This window comes from Cyanistes caeruleus, unplaced genomic scaffold, assembly GCF_971803275.1.
Source record: "Cyanistes caeruleus unplaced genomic scaffold, bCyaCae1.hap1.1 HAP1_SCAFFOLD_204, whole genome shotgun sequence".
NCBI classification, from domain to species: domain Eukaryota; kingdom Metazoa; phylum Chordata; class Aves; order Passeriformes; family Paridae; genus Cyanistes; species Cyanistes caeruleus.
In genome coordinates this window covers 114,436-135,555 of record NW_028255991.1, presented here as the reverse complement: position 1 = coordinate 135,555, position 21,120 = coordinate 114,436, and positions in this window count along the sequence as shown.

Genomic DNA, 21,120 nt, shown 5'->3' with positions numbered 1-21,120 from the left:
GACTGTGTGGAAAGTTGTCAAGGTTTTGCGGGATGTTACTGGAATTTCGAAGGGTTTTGAGAAAATTTTGGGAATTTTGTGGGATGTTTCGGTAATTTTGTGGAATTTTTTTGCATATGGAGTAGACATAAGGAATTTTGTGAGATTTTTCCTAGATTGTGTGGAAAGTTGTCGAGATTTTGTGGGATGTTTCTGCAATTTGGTAGGGTTTTGAGAAGATTTTGGGAATTTTGTGGGATGTTTCTGGAATTTTGTGGGATCTTTGTGGAATTTTCAGGGATTTTGATGAGACATGAAGAATTTAGATGGATTTTTCCGAGACTGTGTGGAAAGTTGTCAAGGTTTTGCGGGATGTTACTGGAATTTCGAAGGGTTTTGAGAAAATTTTGGGAATTTTGTGGGATGTTTCGGGAATTTTGTGGAATTTTTTTGGATATGGAGTAGACATAAGGAATTTTGTGAGATTTTTCCTAGATTGTGTGGAAAGTTGTCGAGATTTTGTGGGATGTTTCTGCAATTTGGTAGGGTTTTGAGAAGATTTTGGGAATTTTGTGGGATGTTTCTGGAATTTTGTGGGAATTTTGTGGAGTTTTGAGGGATAATGATGAGACATGAAGAATTTAGATGGATTTTTCCGAGACTGTGTGGAAAGTTGTCAAGGTTTTGCGGGATGTTACTGGAATTTCGAAGGGTTTTGAGAAAATTTTGGGAATTTTGTGGGATGTTTCGGGAATTTTGTGGAATTTTTTTTGATATGGAGTAGACATAATGAATTTTGTGAGATTTTTCCTAGATTGTGTGGAAAGTTGTCAAGATTTTGTGGGATGTTTCTAGAATTTGGTAGGGTTTTGAGACAATTCATAGAATTTTGTGGGATGTTTCTGGAATTTTGTGGGATCTTTGTGGAATTTGAGGGATTTTGAGGAGACATGAAGAATTTAGATGGATTTTTCCTAGACTGTGTGGAAAGTTGTCAAGGTTTTGCGGGATGTTACTGGAATTTCGAAGGGTTTTGAGAAAATTTTGGGAATTTTTTGGGATGTTTCGGGAATTTTGTGGAATTTTTTTGGATATGGAGTAGACATAAGGAATTTTGTGAGATTTTTCCTAGATTGTGTGGAAAGTTGTAGAGATTTTGTGGGATGTTTCTAGAATTTGGTAGGGTTTTGAAAAGATTCATAGAATTTTGTGGGATGTTTCTGGAATTTTGTGGGAACACTGTGGAATTATGTTGGATTTTGAGGAGACATGAAGAATTTTGAGGGATTTTTCCTAGACTGTGTGGAAAGTTCTCAAGATTTTGTGGCATGTTTCGGGAATTTTGTGGAATATTTTTGTGGGATTTTAAGGCATTTTGATGGATTTTTCCGAGATTGTGTGGAAAGTTGTTGAGATTTTGTGGGATGTTTCTGGAATTTCGAAGAGTTTTGAGAAGATTTTGGGAATTTTGTGTGATGTTTCTGGAATTTTGTTGCGTTTTCACAAGGTTTATCACAATTTGTGGGATGTTTGCGAAATTTTGTGGGATTTTCGTGGGTATTTACAAAAAATTTAATTATTTTGCAAGATTTACCTGGAATTTAGTGGCATTTCTTTGCAATGTTCTGGGATACTGAGGAGACTTGAACAATTTTGAGGGACTTTTCTTATTTTGTGTCAATTTGTGGAGATTTTGTGGGATGTTTCTGGAATTTTGTGGGATTTCTGTAGAATTTTGTGAAATATTGACATGACTTGATGAATTTTGATGCATTTTTCCTAATTTGTGGGGGAAGTTGTCAAGATTTTGTGGGATGTATCTGGAATTTTGAGGGATTTTTGTGGAATTTTGAGGAATTTTGAAGCGACCTGAAGAATTTTGAGGGATTTTTCTGAGATTGTGTGGAAAGTTGTCAAGATTTTGAGGGATGTTTCTGGAATTTGTTAGGGTTTTGAGAAGATTTCACGAATTTTGTGGGATGTTTCTGGAATTTTGTGGGAATTTTGTGGAGTTTTGAGGGATAATGATGAGACATGAAAAATTTTGATTGATTTTTCCTAGACTGTGTGGAAAGTTGTCAAGGTTTTGCGGGATGTTACTGGAATTTCGAAGGGTTTTGAGAAAATTTTGGGAATTTTGTGGGATGTTTCGGTAATTTTGTGGAATTTTTTTGCATATGGAGTAGACATAAGGAATTTTGTGAGATTTTTCCTAGATTGTGTGGAAAGTTGTCGAGATTTTGTGGGATGTTTCTGCAATTTGGTAGGGTTTTGAGAAGATTTTGGGAATTTTGTGGGATGTTTCTGGAATTTTGTGGGATCTTTGTGGAATTTTCAGGGATTTTGATGAGACATGAAGAATTTAGATGGATTTTTCCGAGACTGTGTGGAAAGTTGTCAAGGTTTTGCGGGATGTTACTGGAATTTCGAAGGGTTTTGAGAAAATTTTGGGAATTTTGTGGGATGTTTCGGGAATTTTGTGGAATTTTTTTGGATATGGAGTAGACATAAGGAATTTTGTGAGATTTTTCCTAGATTGTGTGGAAAGTTGTCGAGATTTTGTGGGATGTTTCTGCAATTTGGTAGGGTTTTGAGAAGATTTTGGGAATTTTGTGGGATGTTTCTGGAATTTTGTGGGAATTTTGTGGAGTTTTGAGGGATAATGATGAGACATGAAGAATTTAGATGGATTTTTCCGAGACTGTGTGGAAAGTTGTCAAGGTTTTGCGGGATGTTACTGGAATTTCGAAGGGTTTTGAGAAAATTTTGGGAATTTTGTGGGATGTTTCGGGAATTTTGTGGAATTTTTTTTGATATGGAGTAGACATAATGAATTTTGTGAGATTTTTCCTAGATTGTGTGGAAAGTTGTCAAGATTTTGTGGGATGTTTCTAGAATTTGGTAGGGTTTTGAGACGATTCATAGAATTTTGTGGGATGTTTCTGGAATTTTGTGGGATCTTTGTGGAATTTGAGGGATTTTGAGGAGACATGAAGAATTTAGATGGATTTTTCCTAGACTGTGTGGAAAGTTGTCAAGGTTTTGCGGGATGTTACTGGAATTTCGAAGGGTTTTGAGGAAATTTTGGGAATTTTTTGGGATGTTTCGGGAATTTTGTGGAATTTTTTTGGATATGGAGTAGACATAAGGAATTTTGTGAGATTTTTCCTAGATTGTGTGGAAAGTTGTAGAGATATTGTGGGATGTTTCTAGAATTTGGTAGGGTTTTGAAAAGATTCATAGAATTTTGTGGGATGTTTCTGGAATTTTGTGGGAACACTGTGGAATTATGTTGGATTTTGAGGAGACATGAAGAATTTTGAGGGATTTTTCCTAGACTGTGTGGAAAGTTCTCAAGATTTTGTGGGATGTTTCGGGAATTTTGTGGAATATTTTTGTGGGATTTTAAGGCATTTTGATGGATTTTTCCGAGATTGTGTGGAAAGTTGTTGAGATTTTGTGGGATGTTTCTGGAATTTCGAAGAGTTTTGAGAAGATTTTGGGAATTTTGTGTGATGTTTCTGGAATTTTGTTGCGTTTTCACAAGGTTTATCACAATTTGTGGGATGTTTGCGAAATTTTGTGGGATTTTCGTGGGTATTTACAAAAAATTTAATTATTTTGCAAGATTTACCTGGAATTTAGTGGCATTTCTTTGCAATGTTCTGGGATACTGAGGAGACTTGAACAATTTTGAGGGACTTTTCTTATTTTGTGTCAATTTGTGGAGATTTTGTGGGATGTTTCTGGAATTTTGTGGGATTTCTGTAGAATTTTGTGAAATATTGACATGACTTGATGAATTTTGATGCATTTTTCCAAATTTGTGGGGGAAGTTGTCAAGATTTTGTGGGATGTATCTGGAATTTTGAGGGATTTTTGTGGAATTTTGAGGAATTTTGAAGCGACCTGAAGAATTTTGAGGGATTTTTCTGAGATTGTGTGGAAAGTTGTCAAGATTTTGAGGGATGTTTCTGGAATTTGTTAGGGTTTTGAGAAGATTTCACGAATTTTGTGGGATGTTTCTGGAATTTTGTGGGAATTTTGTGGAGTTTTGAGGGATAATGATGAGACATGAAAAATTTTGATTGATTTTTCCTAGACTGTGTGGAAAGTTGTCAAGGTTTTGCGGGATGTTACTGGAATTTCGAAGGGTTTTGAGAAAACTTTGGGAATTTTGTGGGATGTTTCGGTAATTTTGTGGAATTTTTTTGCATATGGAGTAGACATAAGGAATTTTGTGAGATTTTTCCTAGATTGTGTGGAAAGTTGTCGAGATTTTGTGGGATGTTTCTGCAATTTGGTAGGGTTTTGAGAAGATTTTGGGAATTTTGTGGGATGTTTCTGGAATTTTGTGGGATCTTTGTGGAATTTTCAGGGATTTTGATGAGACATGAAGAATTTAGATGGATTTTTCCGAGACTGTGTGGAAAGTTGTCAAGGTTTTGCGGGATGTTACTGGAATTTCGAAGGGTTTTGAGAAAATTTTGGGAATTTTGTGGGATGTTTCGGGAATTTTGTGGAATTTTTTTGGATATGGAGTAGACATAAGGAATTTTGTGAGATTTTTCCGAGATTGTGTGGAAAGTTGTCAAGATTTTGTGGGATGTTTCTAGAATTTGGTAGGTTTTTGAGACGATTCATAGAATTTTGTGGGATGTTTCTGGAATTTTGTGGGATCTTTGTGGAATTTGAGGGATTTTGAGGAGACATGAAGAATTTAGATGGATTTTTCCTAGACTGTGTGGAAAGTCGTCAAGGTTTTGCGGGATGTTACTGGAATTTCGAAGGGTTTTGAGTAAATTTTGGGAATTTTTTGGGATGTTTCGGGAATTTTGTGGAATTTTTTTGGATATGGAGTAGACATAAGGAATTTTGTGAGATTTTTCCTAGATTGTGTGGAAAGTTGTAGAGATTTTGTGGGATGTTTCTAGAATTTGGTAGGGTTTTGAGAAGATTCATAGAATTTTGTGGGATGTTTCTGGAATTTTGTGGGAACTCTGTGGAATTATGTTGGATTTTGAGGAGACATGAAGAATTTTGAGGGATTTTTCCTAGACTGTGTGGAAAGTTCTCAAGATTTTGTGGGATGTTTCGGGAATTTTGTGGAATATTTTTGTGGCATTTTAAGGCATTTTGATGGATTTTTCCGAGATTGTGTGGAAAGTTGTTGAGATTTTGTGGGATGTTTCTGGTATTTCGAAGAGTTTTGAGAAGATTTTGGGAATTTTGTGTGATGTTTCTGGAATTTTGTTGCATTTTCACAAGGTTTATCACAATTTGTGGGATGTTTGCAAAATTTTGTGGGATTTTCGTGGGTATTTGAAAAAAATTTAATTATTTTGCAAGATTTACCTGGAATTTAGTGGCATTTCTTTGCAATGTTCTGGGATACTGAGGAGACTTGAACAATTTTGAGGGACTTTTCTTATTTTGTGTCAATTTGTGGAGATTTTGTGGGATGTTTCTGGAATTCTGTGGGATTTCTGTAGAATTTTGTGAAATATTGACATGACTTGATGAATTTTGATGCATTTTTCCTAATTTGTGGGGGAAGTTGTCAAGATTTTGTGGGATGTATCTGGAATTTTGAGGGATTTTTGTGGAATTTTGAGGAATTTTGAAGCGACCTGAAGAATTTTGAGGGATTTTTCTGAGATTGTGTGGAAAGTTGTCAAGATTTTGAGGGATGTTTCTGGAATTTGTTAGGGTTTTGAGAAGATTTCACGAATTTTGTGGGATGTTTCTGGAATTTTGTGGGAATTTTGTGGAGTTTTGAGGGATAATGATGAGACATGAAAAATTTTGATTGATTTTTCCTAGACTGTGTGGAAAGTTGTCAAGGTTTTGCGGGATGTTACTGGAATTTCGAAGGGTTTTGAGAAAATTTTGGGAATTTTGTGGGATGTTTCGGGAATTTTGTGGAATTGTTTTGGATATGGAGTAGACATAAGGAATTTTGTGAGATTTTTCCTAGATTGTGTGGAAAGTTGTCGAGATTTTGTGGGATGTTTCTGCAATTTGGTAGGGTTTTGAGAAGATTTTGGGAATTTTGTGGGATGTTTCTGGAATTTTGTGGGAATTTTGTGGAGTTTTGAGGGATAATGATGAGACATGAAGAATTTAGATGGATTTTTCCGAGACTGTGTGGAAAGTTGTCAAGGTTTTGCGGGATGTTACTGGAATTTTGAAGGGTTTTGAGAAAATTTTGGGAATTTTGTGGGATGTTTCGGGAATTTTGTGGAATTTTTTTTGATATGGAGTAGACATAATGAATTTTGTGAGATTTTTCCTAGATTGTGTGGAAAGTTGTCAAGATTTTGTGGGATGTTTCTAGAATTTGGTAGGGTTTTGAGACGATTCATAGAATTTTGTGGGATGTTTCTGGAATTTTGTGGGATCTTTGTGGAATTTGAGGGATTTTGAGGAGACATGAAGAATTTAGATGGATTTTTCCTAGACTGTGTGGAAAGTTGTCAAGGTTTTGCGGGATGTTACTGGAATTTCGAAGGGTTTTGAGAAAATTTTGGGAATTTTTTGGGATGTTTCGGGAATTTTGTGGAATTTTTTTGGATATGGAGTAGACATAAGGAATTTTGTGAGATTTTTCCTAGATTGTGTGGAAAGTTGTAGAGATTTTGTGGGATGTTTCTAGAATTTGGTAGGGTTTTGAAAAGATTCATAGAATTTTGTGGGATGTTTCTGGAATTTTGTGGGAACACTGTGGAATTATGTTGGATTTTGAGGAGACATGAAGAATTTTGAGGGATTTTTCCTAGACTGTGTGGAAAGTTCTCAAGATTTTGTGGGATGTTTCGGGAATTTTGTGGAATATTTTTGTGGGATTTTAAGGCATTTTGATGGATTTTTCCGAGATTGTGTGGAAAGTTGTTGAGATTTTGTGGGATGTTTCTGGAATTTCGAAGAGTTTTGAGAAGATTTTGGGAATTTTGTGTGATGTTTCTGGAATTTTGTTGCGTTTTCACAAGGTTTATCACAATTTGTGGGATGTTTGCGAAATTTTGTGGGATTTTCGTGGGTATTTACAAAAAATTTAATTATTTTGCAAGATTTACCTGGAATTTAGTGGCATTTCTTTGCAATGTTCTGGGATACTGAGGAGACTTGAACAATTTTGAGGGACTTTTCTTATTTTGTGTCAATTTGTGGAGATTTTGTGGGATGTTTCTGGAATTCTGTGGGATTTCTGTAGAATTTTGTGAAATATTGACATGACTTGATGAATTTTGATGCATTTTTCCTAATTTGTGGGGGAAGTTGTCAAGATTTTGTGGGATGTATCTGGAATTTTGAGGGATTTTTGTGGAATTTTGAGGAATTTTGAAGCGACCTGAAGAATTTTGAGGGATTTTTCTGAGATTATGTGGAAAGTTGTCAAGATTTTGAGGGATGTTTCTGGAATTTGTTAGGGTTTTGAGAAGATTTCACAAATTTTGTGGGATGTTTCTGGAATTTTGTGGGAATTTTGTGGAGTTTTGAGGGATAATGATGAGACATGAAAAATTTTGATTGATTTTTCCTAGACTGTGTGGAAAGTTGTCAAGGTTTTGCGGGATGTTACTGGAATTTCGAAGGGTTTTGAGAAAATTTTGGGAATTTTGTGGGATGTTTCGGGAATTTTGTGAAATTGTTTTGGATATGGAGTAGACATAAGGAATTTTGTGAGATTTTTCCTAGATTGTGTGGAAAGTTGTCGAGATTTTGTGGGATGTTTATTTAATATGGTAGGGTTTTGAGACGATTCATAGAATTTTGTGGGATGTTTCTGGAATTTTGTGGGAATTTTGTGGAGTTTTGAGGGATAATGATGAGACATGAAGAATTTAGATGGATTTTTCCGAGACTGTGTGGAAAGTTGTCAAGGTTTTGCGGGATGTTACTGGAATTTTGAAGGGTTTTGAGAAAATTTTGGGAATTTTGTGGGATGTTTCGGGAATTTTGTGGAATTTTTTTTGATATGGAGTAGACATAATGAATTTTGTGAGATTTTTCCTAGATTGTGTGGAAAGTTGTCAAGATTTTGTGGGATGTTTCTAGAATTTGGTAGGGTTTTGAGACGATTCATAGAATTTTGTGGGATGTTTCTGGAATTTTGTGGGATCTTTGTGGAATTTGAGGGATTTTGAGGAGACATGAAGAATTTAGATGGATTTTTCCTAGACTGTGTGGAAAGTCGTCAAGGTTTTGCGGGATCTTACTGGAATTTCGAAGGGTTTTGAGTAAATTTTGGGAATTTTTTGGGATGTTTCGGGAATTTTGTGGAATTTTTTTGGATATGGAGTAGACATAAGGAATTTTGTGAGATTTTTCCTAGATTGTGTGGAAAGTTGTAGAGATATTGTGGGATGTTTCTAGAATTTGGTAGGGTTTTGAGAAGATTCATAGAATTTTGTGGGATGTTTCTGGAATTTTGTGGGAACTCTGTGGAATTATGTTGGATTTTGAGGAGACATGAAGAATTTTGAGGGATTTTTCCTAGACTGTGTGGAAAGTTCTCAAGATTTTGTGGGATGTTTCGGGAATTTTGTGGAATATTTTTGTGGGATTTTAAGGCATTTTGATGGATTTTTCCGAGATTGTGTGGAAAGTTGTTGAGATTTTGTGGGATGTTTCTGGTATTTCGAAGAGTTTTGAGAAGATTTTGGGAATTTTGTGTGATGTTTCTGGAATTTTGTTGCATTTTCACAAGGTTTATCACAATTTGTGGGATGTTTGCGAAATTTTGTGGGATTTTCGTGGGTATTTACAAAAAATTTAATTATTTTGCAAGATTTACCTGGAATTTAGTGGCATTTCTTTGCAATGTTCTGGGATACTGAGGAGACTTGAACAATTTTGAGGGACTTTTCTTATTTTGTGTCAATTTGTGGAGATTTTGTGGGATGTTTCTGGAATTCTGTGGGATTTCTGTAGAATTTTGTGAAATATTGACATGACTTGATGAATTTTGATGCATTTTTCCTAATTTGTGGGGGAAGTTGTCAAGATTTTGTGGGATGTATCTGGAATTTTGAGGGATTTTTGTGGAATTTTGAGGAATTTTGAAGCGACCTGAAGAATTTTGAGGGATTTTTCTGAGATTATGTGGAAAGTTGTCAAGATTTTGAGGGATGTTTCTGGAATTTGTTAGGGTTTTGAGAAGATTTCACAAATTTTGTGGGATGTTTCTGGAATTTTGTGGGAATTTTGTGGAGTTTTGAGGGATAATGATGAGACATGAAAAATTTTGATTGATTTTTCCTAGACTGTGTGGAAAGTTGTCAAGGTTTTGCGGGATGTTACTGGAATTTCGAAGGGTTTTGAGAAAATTTTGGGAATTTTGTGGGATGTTTCGGGAATTTTGTGAAATTGTTTTGGATATGGAGTAGACATAAGGAATTTTGTGAGATTTTTCCTAGATTGTGTGGAAAGTTGTCGAGATTTTGTGGGATGTTTCTGCAATTTGGTAAGGTTTTGAGAAGATTTTGGGAATTTTGTGGGATGTTTCTGGAATTTTGTGGGAATTTTGTGGAGTTTTGAGGGATAATGATGAGACATGAAGAATTTAGATGGATTTTTCCGAGACTGTGTGGAAAGTTGTCAAGGTTTTGCGGGATGTTACTGGAATTTTGAAGGGTTTTGAGAAAATTTTGGGAATTTTGTGGGATGTTTCGGGAATTTTGTGGAATTTTTTTTGATATGGAGTAGACATAATGAATTTTGTGAGATTTTTCCTAGATTGTGTGGAAAGTTGTCAAGATTTTGTGGGATGTTTCTAGAATTTGGTAGGGTTTTGAGACGATTCATAGAATTTTGTGGGATGTTTCTGGAATTTTGTGGGATCTTTGTGGAATTTGAGGGATTTTGAGGAGACATGAAGAATTTAGATGGATTTTTCCTAGACTGTGTGGAAAGTTCTCAAGATTTTGTGGGATGTTTCTGGAATTTTGTGGGAACACTGTGGAATTATGTTGGATTTTGAGGAGACATGAAGAATTTTGAGGGATTTTTCCTAGACTGTGTGGAAAGTTCTCAAGATTTTGTGGGATGTTTCGGGAATTTTGTGGAATATTTTTGTGGGATTTTAAGGCATTTTGATGGATTTTTCCGAGATTGTGTGGAAAGTTGTTGAGATTTTGTGGGATGTTTCTGGAATTTCGAAGAGTTTTGAGAAGATTTTGGGAATTTTGTGTGATGTTTCTGGAATTTTGTTGCGTTTTCACAAGGTTTATCACAATTTGTGGGATGTTTGCGAAATTTTGTGGGATTTTCGTGGGTATTTACAAAAAATTTAATTATTTTGCAAGATTTACCTGGAATTTAGTGGCATTTCTTTGCAATGTTCTGGGATACTGATGAGACTTGAACAATTTTGAGGGACTTTTCTTATTTTGTGTCAATTTGTGGAGATTTTGTGGGATGTTTCTGGAATTCTGTGGGATTTCTGTAGAATTTTGTGAAATATTGACATGACTTGATGAATTTTGATGCATTTTTCCTAATTTGTGGGGGAAGTTGTCAAGATTTTGTGGGATGTATCTGGAATTTTGAGGGATTTTTGTGGAATTTTGAGGAATTTTGAAGCGACCTGAAGAATTTTGAGGGATTTTTCTGAGATTGTGTGGAAAGTTGTCAAGATTTTGAGGGATGTTTCTGGAATTTGTTAGGGTTTTGAGAAGATTTCACGAATTTTGTGGGATGTTTCTGGAATTTTGTGGGAATTTTGTGGAGTTTTGAGGGATAATGATGAGACATGAAAAATTTTGATTGATTTTTCCTAGACTGTGTGGAAAGTTGTCAAGGTTTTGCGGGATGTTACTGGAATTTCGAAGGGTTTTGAGAAAATTTTGGCAATTTTGTGGGATGTTTCGGGAATTTTGTGGAATTGTTTTGGATATGGAGTAGACATAAGGAATTTTGTGAGATTTTTCCTAGATTGTGTGGAAAGTTGTCGAGATTTTGTGGGATGTTTCTGCAATTTGGTAGGGTTTTGAGAAGATTTTGGGAATTTTGTGGGATGTTTCTGGAATTTTGTGGGAATTTTGTGGAGTTTTGAGGGATAATGATGAGACATGAAGAATTTAGATGGATTTTTCCGAGACTGTGTGGAAAGTTGTCAAGGTTTTGCGGGATGTTACTGGAATTTCGAAGGGTTTTGAGAAAATTTTGGGAATTTTGTGGGATGTTTCGGGAATTTTGTGGAATTTTTTTTGATATGGAGTAGACATAAGGAATTTTGTGAGATTTTTCCTAGATTGTGTGGAAAGTTGTCAAGATTTTGTGGGATGTTTCTAGAATTTGGTAGGGTTTTGAGACGATTCATAGAATTTTGTGGGATGTTTCTGGAATTTTGTGGGATCTTTGTGGAATTTGAGGGATTTTGAGGAGACATGAAGAATTTAGATGGATTTTTCCTAGACTGTGTGGAAAGTCGTCAAGGTTTTGCGGGATGTTACTGGAATTTCGAAGGGTTTTGAGTAAATTTTGGGAATTTTTTGGGATGTTTCAGGAATTTTGTGGAATTTTTTTGGATATGGAGTAGACATAAGGAATTTTGTGAGATTTTTCCTAGATTGTGTGGAAAGTTGTAGAGATATTGTGGGATGTTTCTAGAATTTGGTAGGGTTTTGAGAAGATTCATAGAATTTTGTGGGATGTTTCTGGAATTTTGTGGGAACTCTGTGGAATTATGTTGGATTTTGAGGAGACATGAAGAATTTTGAGGGATTTTTCCTAGACTGTGTGGAAAGTTCTCAAGATTTTGTGGGATGTTTCGGGAATTTTGTGGAATATTTTTGTGGGATTTTAAGGCATTTTGATGGATTTTTCCGAGATTGTGTGGAAAGTTGTTGAGATTTTGTGGGATGTTTCTGGTATTTCGAAGAGTTTTGAGAAGATTTTGGGAATTTTGTGTGATGTTTCTGGAATTTTGTTGCATTTTCACAAGGTTTATCACAATTTGTGGGATGTTTGCGAAATTTTGTGGGATTTTCGTGGGTATTTGAAAAAAATTTAATTATTTTGCAAGATTTACCTGGAATTTAGTGGCATTTCTTTGCAATGTTCTGGGATACTGAGGAGACTTGAACAATTTTGAGGGACTTTTCTTATTTTGTGTCAATTTGTGGAGATTTTGTGGGATGTTTCTGGAATTCTGTGGGATTTCTGTAGAATTTTGTGAAATATTGACATGACTTGATGAATTTTGATGCATTTTTCCTAATTTGTGGGGGAAGTTGTCAAGATTTTGTGGGATGTATCTGGAATTTTGAGGGATTTTTGTGGAATTTTGAGGAATTTTGAAGCGACCTGAAGAATTTTGAGGGATTTTTCTGAGATTATGTGGAAAGTTGTCAAGATTTTGAGGGATGTTTCTGGAATTTGTTAGGGTTTTGAGAAGATTTCACAAATTTTGTGGGATGTTTCTGGAATTTTGTGGGAATTTTGTGGAGTTTTGAGGGATAATGATGAGACATGAAAAATTTTGATTGATTTTTCCTAGACTGTGTGGAAAGTTGTCAAGGTTTTGCGGGATGTTACTGGAATTTCGAAGGGTTTTGAGAAAATTTTGGGAATTTTGTGGGATGTTTCGGGAATTTTGTGAAATTGTTTTGGATATGGAGTAGACATAAGGAATTTTGTGAGATTTTTCCTAGATTGTGTGGAAAGTTGTCGAGATTTTGTGGGATGTTTATTTAATATGGTAGGGTTTTGAGACGATTCATAGAATTTTGTGGGATGTTTCTGGAATTTTGTGGGAATTTTGTGGAGTTTTGAGGGATAATGATGAGACATGAAGAATTTAGATGGATTTTTCCGAGACTGTGTGGAAAGTTGTCAAGGTTTTGCGGGATGTTACTGGAATTTTGAAGGGTTTTGAGAAAATTTTGGGAATTTTGTGGGATGTTTCGGGAATTTTGTGGAATTTTTTTTGATATGGAGTAGACATAATGAATTTTGTGAGATTTTTCCTAGATTGTGTGGAAAGTTGTCAAGATTTTGTGGGATGTTTCTAGAATTTGGTAGGGTTTTGAGACGATTCATAGAATTTTGTGGGATGTTTCTGGAATTTTGTGGGATCTTTGTGGAATTTGAGGGATTTTGAGGAGACATGAAGAATTTAGATGGATTTTTCCTAGACTGTGTGGAAAGTTGTCAAGGTTTTGCGGGATGTTACTGGAATTTCGAAGGGTTTTGAGAAAATTTTGGGAATTTTTTGGGATGTTTCGGGAATTTTGTGGAATTTTTTTGGATATGGAGTAGACATAAGGAATTTTGTGAGATTTTTCCTAGATTGTGTGGAAAGTTGTAGAGATTTTGTGGGATGTTTCTAGAATTTGGTAGGGTTTTGAAAAGATTCATAGAATTTTGTGGGATGTTTCTGGAATTTTGTGGGAACACTGTGGAATTATGTTGGATTTTGAGGAGACATGAAGAATTTTGAGGGATTTTTCCTAGACTGTGTGGAAAGTTCTCAAGATTTTGTGGGATGTTTCGGGAATTTTGTGGAATATTTTTGTGGGATTTTAAGGCATTTTGATGGATTTTTCCGAGATTGTGTGGAAAGTTGTTGAGATTTTGTGGGATGTTTCTGGAATTTCGAAGAGTTTTGAGAAGATTTTGGGAATTTTGTGTGATGTTTCTGGAATTTTGTTGCGTTTTCACAAGGTTTATCACAATTTGTGGGATGTTTGCGAAATTTTGTGGGATTTTCGTGGGTATTTACAAAAAATTTAATTATTTTGCAAGATTTACCTGGAATTTAGTGGCATTTCTTTGCAATGTTCTGGGATACTGATGAGACTTGAACAATTTTGAGGGACTTTTCTTATTTTGTGTCAATTTGTGGAGATTTTGTGGGATGTTTCTGGAATTCTGTGGGATTTCTGTAGAATTTTGTGAAATATTGACATGACTTGATGAATTTTGATGCATTTTTCCTAATTTGTGGGGGAAGTTGTCAAGATTTTGTGGGATGTATCTGGAATTTTGAGGGATTTTTGTGGAATTTTGAGGAATTTTGAAGCGACCTGAAGAATTTTGAGGGATTTTTCTGAGATTGTGTGGAAAGTTGTCAAGATTTTGAGGGATGTTTCTGGAATTTGTTAGGGTTTTGAGAAGATTTCACGAATTTTGTGGGATGTTTCTGGAATTTTGTGGGAATTTTGTGGAGTTTTGAGGGATAATGATGAGACATGAAAAATTTTGATTGATTTTTCCTAGACTGTGTGGAAAGTTGTCAAGGTTTTGCGGGATGTTACTGGAATTTCGAAGGGTTTTGAGAAAATTTTGGCAATTTTGTGGGATGTTTCGGGAATTTTGTGGAATTGTTTTGGATATGGAGTAGACATAAGGAATTTTGTGAGATTTTTCCTAGATTGTGTGGAAAGTTGTCGAGATTTTGTGGGATGTTTCTGCAATTTGGTAGGGTTTTGAGAAGATTTTGGGAATTTTGTGGGATGTTTCTGGAATTTTGTGGGAATTTTGTGGAGTTTTGAGGGATAATGATGAGACATGAAGAATTTAGATGGATTTTTCCGAGACTGTGTGGAAAGTTGTCAAGGTTTTGCGGGATGTTACTGGAATTTCGAAGGGTTTTGAGAAAATTTTGGGAATTTTGTGGGATGTTTCGGGAATTTTGTGGAATTTTTTTGGATATGGAGTAGACATAAGGAATTTTGTGAGATTTTTCCGAGATTGTGTGGAAAGTTGTCAAGATTTTGTGGGATGTTTCTAGAATTTGGTAGGGTTTTGAGACGATTCATAGAATTTTGTGGGATGTTTCTGGAATTTTGTGGGATCTTTGTGGAATTTGAGGGATTTTGAGGAGACATGAAGAATTTAGATGGATTTTTCCTAGACTGTGTGGAAAGTCGTCAAGGTTTTGCGGGATGTTACTGGAATTTCGAAGGGTTTTGAGTAAATTTTGGGAATTTTTTGGGATGTTTCAGGAATTTTGTGGAATTTTTTTGGATATGGAGTAGACATAAGGAATTTTGTGAGATTTTTCCTAGATTGTGTGGAAAGTTGTAGAGATATTGTGGGATGTTTCTAGAATTTGGTAGGGTTTTGAGAAGATTCATAGAATTTTGTGGGATGTTTCTGGAATTTTGTGGGAACTCTGTGGAATTATGTTGGATTTTGAGGAGACATGAAGAATTTTGAGGGATTTTTCCTAGACTGTGTGGAAAGTTCTCAAGATTTTGTGGGATGTTTCGGGAATTTTGTGGAATATTTTTGTTGGATTTTAAGGCATTTTGATGGATTTTTCCGAGATTGTGTGGAAAGTTGTTGAGATTTTGTGGGATGTTTCTGGTATTTCGAAGAGTTTTGAGAAGATTTTGGGAATTTTGTGTGATGTTTCTGGAATTTTGTTGCATTTTCACAAGGTTTATCACAATTTGTGGGATGTTTGCGAAATTTTGTGGGATTTTCGTGGGTATTTGAAAAAAATTTAATTATTTTGCAAGATTTACCTGGAATTTAGTGGCATTTCTTTGCAATGTTCTGGGATACTGAGGAGACTTGAACAATTTTGAGGGACTTTTCTTATTTTGTGTCAATTTGTGGAGATTTTGTGGGATGTTTCTGGAATTCTGTGGGATTTCTGTAGAATTTTGTGAAATATTGACATGACTTGATGAATTTTGATGCATTTTTCCTAATTTGTGGGGGAAGTTGTCAAGATTTTGTGGGATGTATCTGGAATTTTGAGGGATTTTTGTGGAATTTTGAGGAATTTTGAAGCGACCTGAAGAATTTTGAGGGATTTTTCTGAGATTATGTGGAAAGTTGTCAAGATTTTGAGGGATGTTTCTGGAATTTGTTAGGGTTTTGAGAAGATTTCACAAATTTTGTGGGATGTTTCTGGAATTTTGTGGGAATTTTGTGGAGTTTTGAGGGATAATGATGAGACATGAAAAATTTTGATTGATTTTTCCTAGACTGTGTGGAAAGTTGTCAAGGTTTTGCGGGATGTTACTGGAATTTCGAAGGGTTTTGAGAAAATTTTGGGAATTTTGTGGGATGTTTCGGGAATTTTGTGAAATTGTTTTGGATATGGAGTAGACATAAGGAATTTTGTGAGATTTTTCCTAGATTGTGTGGAAAGTTGTCGAGATTTTGTGGGATGTTTATTTAATATGGTAGGGTTTTGAGACGATTCATAGAATTTTGTGGGATGTTTCTGGAATTTTGTGGGAATTTTGTGGAGTTTTGAGGGATAATGATGAGACATGAAGAATTTAGATGGATTTTTCCGAGACTGTGTGGAAAGTTGTCAAGGTTTTGCGGGATGTTACTGGAATTTTGAAGGGTTTTGAGAAAATTTTGGGAATTTTGTGGGATGTTTCGGGAATTTTGTGGAATTTTTTTTGATATGGAGTAGACATAATGAATTTTGTGAGATTTTTCCTAGATTGTGTGGAAAGTTGTCAAGATTTTGTGGGATGTTTCTAGAATTTGGTAGGGTTTTGAGACGATTCATAGAATTTTGTGGGATGTTTCTGGAATTTTGTGGGATCTTTGTGGAATTTGAGGGATTTTGAGGAGACATGAAGAATTTAGATGGATTTTTCCTAGACTGTGTGGAAAGTTGTCAAGGTTTTGCGGGATGTTACTGGAATTTCGAAGGGTTTTGAGAAAATTTTGGGAATTTTTTGGGATGTTTCGGGAATTTTGTGGAATTTTTTTGGATATGGAGTAGACATAATGAATTTTGTGAGATTTTTCCTAGATTGTGTGGAAAGTTGTAGAGATTTTGTGGGATGTTTCTAGAATTTGGTAGGGTTTTGAAAAGATTCATAGAATTTTGTGGGATGTTTCTGGAATTTTGTGGGAACACTGTGGAATTATGTTGGATTTTGAGGAGACATGAAGAATTTTGAGGGATTTTTCCTAGACTGTGTGGAAAGTTCTCAAGATTTTGTGGGATGTTTCGGGAATTTTGTGGAATATTTTTGTGGGATTTTAAGGCATTTTGATGGATTTTTCCGAGATTGTGTGGAAAGTTGTTGAGATTTTGTGGGATGTTTCTGGAATTTCGAAGAGTTTTGAGAAGATTTTGGGAATTTTGTGTGATGTTTCTGGAATTTTGTTGCGTTTTCACAAGGTTTATCACAATTTGTGGGATGTTTGCGAAATTTTGTGGGATTTTCGTGGGTATTTACAAAAAATTTAATTATTTTGCAAGATTTACCTGGAATTTAGTGGCATTTCTTTGCAATGTTCTGGGATACTGAGGAGACTTGAACAATTTTGAGGGACTTTTCTTATTTTGTGTCAATTTGTGGAGATTTTGTGGGATGTTTCTGGAATTCTGTGGGATTTCTGTAGAATTTTGTGAAATATTGACATGACTTGATGAATTTTGATGCATTTTTCCTAATTTGTGGGGGAAGTTGTCAAGATTTTGTGGGATGTATCTGGAATTTTGAGGGATTTTTGTGGAATTTTGAGGAATTTTGAAGCGACCTGAAGAATTTTGAGGGATTTTTCTGAGATTGTGTGGAAAGTTGTCAAGATTTTGAGGGATGTTTCTGGAATTTGTTAGGGTTTTGAGAAGATTTCACGAATTTTGTGGGATGTTTCTGGAATTTTGTGGGAATTTTGTGGAGTTTTGAGGGATAATGATGAGACATGAAAAATTTTGATTGATTTTTCCTAGACTGTGTGGAAAGTTGTCAAGGTTTTGCGGGATGTTACTGGAATTTCGAAGGGTTTTGAGAAAATTTTGGGAATTTTGTGGGATGTTTCGGGAATTTTGTGGAATTGTTTTGGATATGGAGTAGACATAAGGAATTTTGTGAGATTTTTCCTAGATTGTGTGGAAAGTTGTCGAGATTTTGTGGGATGTTTCTGCAATTTGGTAGGGTTTTGAGAAGATTTTGGGAATTTTGTGGGATGTTTCTGGAATTTTGTGGGAATTTTGTGGAGTTTTGAGGGATAATGATGAGACATGAAGAATTTAGATGGATTTTTCCGAGACTGTGTGGAAAGTTGTCAAGGTTTTGCGGGATGTTACTGGAATTTTGAAGGGTTTTGAGAAAATTTTGGGAATTTTGTGGGATGTTTCGGGAATTTTGTGGAATTTTTTTTGATATGGAGTAGACATAATGAATTTTGTGAGATTTTTCCTAGATTGTGTGGAAAGTTGTCAAGATTTTGTGGGATGTTTCTAGAATTTGGTAGGGTTTTGAGACAATTCATAGAATTTTGTGGGATGTTTCTGGAATTTTGTGGGATCTTTGTGGAATTTGAGGGATTTTGAGGAGACATGAAGAATTTAGATGGATTTTTCCTAGACTGTGTGGAAAGTTGTCAAGGTTTTGCGGGATGTTACTGGAATTTCGAAGGGTTTTGAGAAAATTTTGGGAATTTTTTGGGATGTTTCGGGAATTTTGTGGAATTTTTTTGGATATGGAGTAGACATAATGAATTTTGTGAGATTTTTCCTAGATTGTGTGGAAAGTTGTAGAGATTTTGTGGGATGTTTCTAGAATTTGGTAGGGTTTTGAAAAGATTCATAGAATTTTGTGGGATGTTTCTGGAATTTTGTGGGAACACTATGGAATTATGTTGGATTTTGAGGAGACATGAAGAATTTTGAGGGATTTTTCCTAGACTGTGTGGAAAGTTCTCAAGATTTTGTGGGATGTTTCGGGAATTTTGTGGAATATTTTTGTGGGATTTTAAGGCATTTTGATGGATTTTTCCGAGATTGTGTGGAAAGTTGTTGAGATTTTGTGGGATGTTTCTGGAATTTCGAAGAGTTTTGAGAAGATTTTGGGAATTTTGTGTGATGTTTCTGGAATTTTGTTGCGTTTTCACAAGGTTTATCACAATTTGTGGGATGTTTGCGAAATTTTGTGGGATTTTCGTGGGTATTTACAAAAAATTTAATTATTTTGCAAGATTTACCTGGAATTTAGTGGCATTTCTTTGCAATGTTCTGGGATACTGAGGAGACTTGAACAATTTTGAGGGACTTTTCTTATTTTGTGTCAATTTGTGGAGATTTTGTGGGATGTTTCTGGAATTCTGTGGGATTTCTGTAGAATTTTGTGAAATATTGACATGACTTGATGAATTTTGATGCATTTTTCCTAATTTGTGGGGGAAGTTGTCAAGATTTTGTGGGATGTATCTGGAATTTTGAGGGATTTTTGTGGAATTTTGAGGAATTTTGAGGCGACCTGAAGAATTTTGAGGGATTTTTCCGAGATTATGTCGGAATTTCGCAAGATTTTGTGGGATGTTTCTAGAATATGGTAGGGTTTTGAGAAGATTTCACGAATTTTGTGGGATGTATCTGGAATTTTGAGGGATTTTTGTGGAATTTTGAGGAATTTTGAAGCGACCTGAAGAATTTTGAGGGATTTTTCTGAGATTGTGTGGAAAGTTGTCAAGATTTTGAGGGATGTTTCTGGAATTTGTTAGGGTTTTGAGAAAATTTTGGGAATTTTGTGGGATGTTTCGGGAATTTTGTGGAATTGTTTTGGATATGGAGTAGACATAAGGAATTTTGTGAGATTTTTCCTAGATTGTGTGGAAAGTTGTCGAGATTTTGTGGGATGTTTCTGGAATTTGGTAGGGTTTTGAGAAGATTTTGGGAATTTTGTGGGATGTTTCTGGAATTTTGTGGGAATTTTGTGGAGTTTTGAGGGATAATGATGAGACATGAAGAATTTAGATGGATTTTTCCGAGACTGTGTGGAAAGTTGTCAAGGTTTTGCGGGATGTTACTGGAATTTCGAAGGGTTTTGAGAAAATTTTGGGAATTTTGTGGGATGTTTCGGGAATTTTGTGGAATTTTTTTTGATATGGAGTAGACATAATGAATTTTGTGAGATTTTTCCTAGATTGTGTGGAAAGTTGTCAAGATTTTGTGGGATGTTTCTAGAATTTGGTAGGGTTTTGAGACGATTCATAGAATTTTGTGGGATGTTTCTGGAATTTTGTGGGATCTTTGTGGAATTTGAGGGATTTTGAGGAGACATGAAGAATTTAGATGGATTTTTCCTAGACTGTGTGGAAAGTCGTCAAGGTTTTGCGGGATGTTACTGGAATTTCGAAGGGTTTTGAGTAAATTTTGGGAATTTTTTGGGATGTTTCGGGAATTTTGTGGAATTTTTTTGGATATGGAGTAGACATAAGGAATTTTGTGAGATTTTTCCTAGATTGTGTGGAAAGTTGTAGAGATATTGTGGGATGTTTCTAGAATTTGGTAGGGTTTTGAGAAGATTCATAGAATTTTGTGGGATGTTTCTGGAATTTTGTGGGAACTCTGTGGAATTATGTTGGATTTTGAGGAGACATGAAGAATTTTGAGGGATTTTTCCTAGACTGTGTGGAAAGTTCTCAAGATTTTGTGGGATGTTTCGGGAATTTTGTGGAATATTTTTGTGGCATTTTAAGGCATTTTGATGGATTTTTCCGAGATTGTGTGGAAAGTTGTTGAGATTTTGTGGGATGTTTCTGGTATTTCGAAGAGTTTTGAGAAGATTTTGGGAATTTTGTGTGATGTTTCTGGAATTTTGTTGCATTTTCACAAGGTTTATCACAATTTGTGGGATGTTTGCGAAATTTTGTGGGATTTTCGTGGGTATTTGAAAAAAATTTAATTATTTTGCAAGATTTACCTGGAATTTAGTGGCATTTCTTTGCAATGTTCTGGGATACTGAGGAGACTTGAACAATTTTGAGGGACTTTTCTTATTTTGTGTCAATTTGTGGAGATTTTGTGGGATGTTTCTGGAATTCTGTGGGATTTCTGTAGAATTTTGTGAAATATTGACATGACTTGATGAATTTTGATGCATTTTTCCTAATTTGTGGGGGAAGTTGTCAAGATTTTGTGGGATGTATCTGGAATTTTGAGGGATTTTTGTGGAATTTTGAGGAATTTTGAAGCGACCTGAAGAATTTTGAGGGATTTTTCTGAGATTATGTGGAAAGTTGTCAAGATTTTGAGGGATGTTTCTGGAATTTGTTAGGGTTTTGAGAAGATTTCACAAATTTTGTGGGATGTTTCTGGAATTTTGTGGGAATTTTGTGGAGTTTTGAGGGATAATGATGAGACATGAAAAATTTTGATTGATTTTTCCTAGACTGTGTGGAAAGTTGTCAAGGTTTTGCGGGATG